Raw genomic sequence first — 5,527 nt, forward strand, 5'->3', positions numbered from 1 at the left:
AATCATGGGTTATTTCCCCCCAAGGTTAAATCTTCTTGAGGTACACATCGGATTTCCTCATCCTCCTGCATTACCCACGAAGTGTACTGGGTCCTTGAGCAAAAGCAATCCCACAAACAGGTTTGCCTTTTACCAAGGGAGAAGCAAACCTGCTGTCTTTCCCAGCCAGTTCCCCACATGCATTACACATGCTTATCTCCTTCTACAATATGCAGGTGTTTTGTTTGGTCAGGCCCAGGTCAGTTACCTGATCCTCTGGTATTAACTAGACAAGTGGCTTCTGCTAAATTTGCATCCCACTGCTTATATGTCTCAGTGCCCATCCCTTTCAGTATGGTCTTTAACAGTCCATCGTATCTTTCAGTCTTTCCGGTGGCTGGTGTGTGGTAGGGAATGTCGTACACCCGATCAGCACCATGTTCCTTGGCCCAGGTGCTAATGAGGCTGCTTTGGAAATGAGTCCCACTGTCTGACTCAATTCTTTCTGGGGTGCCGTGTTGCCACAGAACTTGCTTTTCAAGGCCCAGGATGGGGTTTCGGGCAATGGTTTGGGTTACAAGGTATGTTTCCAACCATTCAGTTGTTACTTCTACCATGGTAAGCAGATGATGTTTGCCTTGGTGGGTTTGTGGCAGTGTGATATAATCAGTCTGCGAGGCCTCCCTTGCTGATATTGCAGCCACCATCTTTTACACCAGAGAGGCTTTACTCGTGTGACTCACTTGATTATGGTGCATGTTTCACATTCATGAATAACCTGTGCAATGGCTTCAGTGGTTAGGTCCACCCCTTGATCTCAAGCCCAAATATATGCTGCATCTCTCCCTGGATGTCCTGGTGTTACATGGGCCCACTGAGCTATAAATAGTTTGCTCTTATGTTCCCAGCATTGGAGCAACCAGGTAGAAATTTGCTCACCTGGCTGATGGGTGAAATCTTTTTGCCTGTCTTGGGGCTTGGTCATGGATAGGGACTGGATAGTTTTTGCCTCTTTTATGATTTATATCTCTTTCCTCTCCTGTCCTGCTGCAGAATAGGCTGCCTCTTCTGATTCTTCCTCTCTCCCCCTCTTAGGAGGAGCTGCTTCTCCTCTTGCTAATCAAGTTGACCTCTGCTTCCACTGTTTCTTCTTGACTACAGGAGCAACTATTATAGTTGAAGGTTAGGTCTCTGGTTTAGTCTCAATACCCATTTGTGTGGCCTCAGAGCAGAAGACCTTCTTGCCCCTTTGAGTGCACTGGACAGCAGCTTGACAGACATGGGCCAGGCCCCAACACAGCTTTAGAAGTCGCTGTGTTACATGGAAAGCGTTGCCAAGCTTGCACCAGACAACAGGAACACAAGACACTAAGGAGTAGTGGACAAGATGTTTGATGAGCGCTGGAAACACAGGCCTTAATTCTTGACAGAGTTGTTTGGAAGCTCTGTCCAAAGTGCAGATGTTAAAGCTCAGGATTAAGGGACTAGACACACTGATGTAGCCACTTGGCATTTCATGGGTCTTGGAAAGCCAACTAGAAAGGGGAAGATAAACAGCCATATTAAAACATCTCTTTGGAAGCAAAACCTATGTGGTTCTGTAGAGATTCTGATATTTATTTTTATATTATTTGCATGTCAGCATTGCAGGTGTGCATGTGAGGGTCTGAAATACAGCATTATCTTGAGGAACTATTCAACTTTAGAAGAAAAAGAACCTAAAGTGGATGCAACTCCTCAGCCTTTGAGGAGATGTAAATATTTAGGAGGCTGCTGAAACAGGCAGTAGCTTGAGTGCTTTTCTAAAGCAACTCTTCATTTACTCTGTTTTCTTTGAAGAGAGGATTGCATCCCTTGCTTCTAGCTTAATAAAGAGTGTTGCCCCTGCTGCCATCTCTGTAGCTGCTCTGATTGTACCACTGCTCACAAGGCCTTTGAAAGCAGACTGGGAAATGTTAATTTAGAAGTCAAGATTGGTGGCAGCCTGGTCTGCAGTGATCATGCCCTGGTGGAATTCACAATCTTGAGGGATATGGGCCAGATGAAGTGTAGAGTCAGGACCCTGAATTTTAGGAGAGCAAACTTTCAGTTGTTTAGGGAATTAGTGGATGGGTGTCCCTGGGAAACTGCCCTCAGGGATAAAGGCAGTTCTGTAAGGACATTTTTTTCAAAGCGCAAGAGCTCTCGATTCCTATGTGTAAGAAATCAGGCAAGGAAGGCAGGAGACCAGCATGGCTAAGTAAGGACCTCCTGGTCAAACAAAAGTATAAGAAAGAAATGCACAGGCAGTGGAACCAGGGACGTATATTCTGGGAAGAATATAGGGATGCTGCCCACATATGTAGGGATGCGATCACGAAAGCTAAGGCATAGCTGGAGCTGAATTTGGCAAGGGATGCGAAGAATAATAAGGGCTACAGGTATGTTGGTGAGAAAAGGAAGATTAAAGAAAATGTACCCCCTCCCAATAAATAAGACAGGAGAGCTGATGACAACTGACATGGACCTATTTTGTCTTTTTAATTTTTAGGGGGACATTAATCATCACTGGAAGCAGTCTTTTATCCCCATACAAACTAGAAGCAGGTCATGTAGATCATGTGAACAAAAAAGCTGTTTTCTAGCAGCAGTCCCTTCAGTTCTCTGAAGGAAGTTTGGTTTGCTGGCAGAATAGCTTTTCTTTTAGGTCTTGCCAAGCAGAAATGTGGTACCTGCTCCCCACGAAAAGTATTCAGTGGTTGGAGACTGTTAAGTGAAAGAACAGGCTTCTGTAGCAATTCTGTTCCCCATAACTTGTTCTATGTATTGGCTGTTCCCCTTCATTAGAGATGTGTCTAACAAAATTGCAGCATGTGATACCTTGAATAAAATAACAATTCTATGTAATGTCCTTGCTGCTAAACTGAAAATTTATTGCTTGCATGCACTGAAGATATTTTCTACTGATAAAATTTTCCCATTCTAGAGACAGCAAAATACAGCTAGAACACTTTTTTTTTTTTGAGACAACTGTCCTTATGAAATATTTCTTTTCCTCAAAAGACATATTATGTCACACAGGTTTGGAAGTACTTAGTGCTTTTATGAAATTTAGCATTCAGACCCATTCTGTTTCAAAGTAATACTCTAATATGAATTAATTAGGCTGATTTTTGGGGGGAAGTGTGTTTTTGTTTGTTTTTCTTAAAGAAGAATCACTGCTGAACAGTACTGAATTGTTCAGTATAATGCCCTTGTATCAAGATAACTGTCCTCACTTAGGACGTTTAATGCAATTAAGTTCTCTGAGCCACTGAGCTATCTTGTGCTTTTGTACAATTTCTCCTTTCAGCATGCTGTTAAGTTGTATTTTTTTTCTCTGCTGAATGTTTGCAAGCAAATACCTGTTTGTGCATGGAAAGTCCACAGCCACCTGTTATAACATTTCATCTGGGAGGTAGGGAGCAATGCTGAGTAGGAAATAAGTGACAAATGTAAGAGTTCATTTGTGATTGGGGTGGTGGTATTTGAGGATGCAGTGTCACCAGCCAATTTGTAAACTTGACACAACTGAGGTTTTCTATACACAGATAGTGCTTTGTGCGGTCAGAATACTCCAGGAAGGAAAACAACTATTTTGTAACAATAAGAACTCAAAATTTAACCTTCATGGACATTGTTCAGGGTCCTTTAATTTTGTTATCTCTGACTCTGCTTACTTGAAGATATCAAGGAACATGTCAAGCCCCCTTTCCCTCGGTTGTTACATTCATTTACATTCAGCTTTGTTTTTCTTGAAAGAAGCTGGAGGGGCTATAGAAATCTTGGAACAACGAAGCTCAGTAATCATGTACAAATGTTGCTATGGCATTCCTTAGACTTCCAGTGATACTGCTTTGAATATAAATGGGATAGGACTTGATCAACAAGTGCACTTACCATTTGTCTAGATGATGTGGGTCTTGCTATTCTTTGTTTCCAAGTAGTGCTGAAAACATGACTCACTTTGCAGAAGCATAAAAATATGTTCACTAATAAGTTGTGATGTTCACCATTGGCTATAGTTCTGCAAATGAAGTCCCCATTCTTCAAATGAGAGCAAACAAATTTTCTCATTCATATGAATTATTGCTTTTGGAGTTGAGTAGGGGCCTGTGTCTCCTGTTGAGTTTCAGAAGAAAAGGAGTCTTGTGATGGACGTGTCCACGCAAAAGCTCCAGCGCCAGCTGCAATGTAATGTCAGCTCAACTGCCTTCCTTTAAAACTAGGTAGATTGGGAACGATACCAGTCCACTCCACAGAAGAATGGAGCTGAGCAAAGCTGTCTGCAAAAATGAGATACATGAGCTTGTTCTGAGGTGTAGGTAAGACAAAACTGTTTCTAATATTCAGGCCGGCTAATTGGAAGTTACCATGGTATAATTGTATTGCACTGTGTTGGTTTAGTGGTTTACTGATCTACAGATTGAAAAAGCATCTTTTTATTTGAGATTCATTTACCATAGGAATAAAGGTTATGGACTAATGTTGTATAATTATAATTACAGGGAAAGTTGCTGTGTTAGAGTTACCTAAGTTCTTTCCAGGAAATGATTAGGGAGAAACGATTATCTTGCTACTTGGCCAGATTAATACAGTTCGGTCCCTTGCCACTTTATGGTATTGAATGTAGGAGTTTTTTGACAACATTATGTAGGCTGTTTACAGGGAGGCTTTTTTACTGCTGTTCCCACTAGAACACCACCTCCTTTATCTGGGTCTGGAAGTGATAATTTAAATAGCAATAAAATATTACTGTTGAGGAATTCCATTCTAGGTCTGTGGTTTAGTTGTAATTTTGTTTTTCCTGTTGCTGAATTTGAGGGTTAGGATTTTTCAGTGTGTTCAGTGATCTTGCTGGAGGAGGAACTCTGTTCCTATGGGAACACTATTTTTCATTAGTCCTAAGTTTAGCAGAACATTGCTGCAGCTTAGCAGTGACCACTCCCACATTGGTTTGCCAGTAAAGCAGTTAATGTCCATGGTCATCTAGATTTTCATTTACATTTTGAAATAGATTAATAATAGTAGGATTTATATGTTTGGTTTAATAGTAGGATTAATTCTTAAAGGATTAGGGGCTAGTTCATTGCTGCAGAGTTTGATGGAAGGGAGCACATCTTTTTTTTTTACAAATTGGCAGGAGTTTTGCTGGAGACTGCAATGTTAGGGAAAGTGTCTTTGTGATTTTGTATGCATTTGTATGCATTTGTTTTGCTGTTGAGAGTTATTCAAGAGAGTTGACTCTAACCAGGGCCCTAGACAAACTGCAAAGTCTTCTGCTGCTCATGCAGGTTTCTTTCCTGTAAGCTGCTCCCATGCATCATTTTGCTTACTTTACAGCTAGCAGCATAGTATGTCTTTCCAAAAGCAAAACTTGCTTCTGCATTGTGGGTAAAAAAAAAAAGCCAATAGAACTTGGAGAGAGTAGAAGACAGTATCGGTTGGTAACACCCACTACAACAGTACTTCATATAATCTTAAGACAAACAGACTTGCAGAACAGATCTTGTGAGAAGTCTGACATGTT

Source organism: Fulmarus glacialis, unplaced genomic scaffold (genome assembly GCF_000690835.1).
Source record: "Fulmarus glacialis isolate BGI_N327 unplaced genomic scaffold, ASM69083v1 scaffold8088, whole genome shotgun sequence".
NCBI classification, from domain to species: Eukaryota; Metazoa; Chordata; class Aves; order Procellariiformes; family Procellariidae; genus Fulmarus; species Fulmarus glacialis.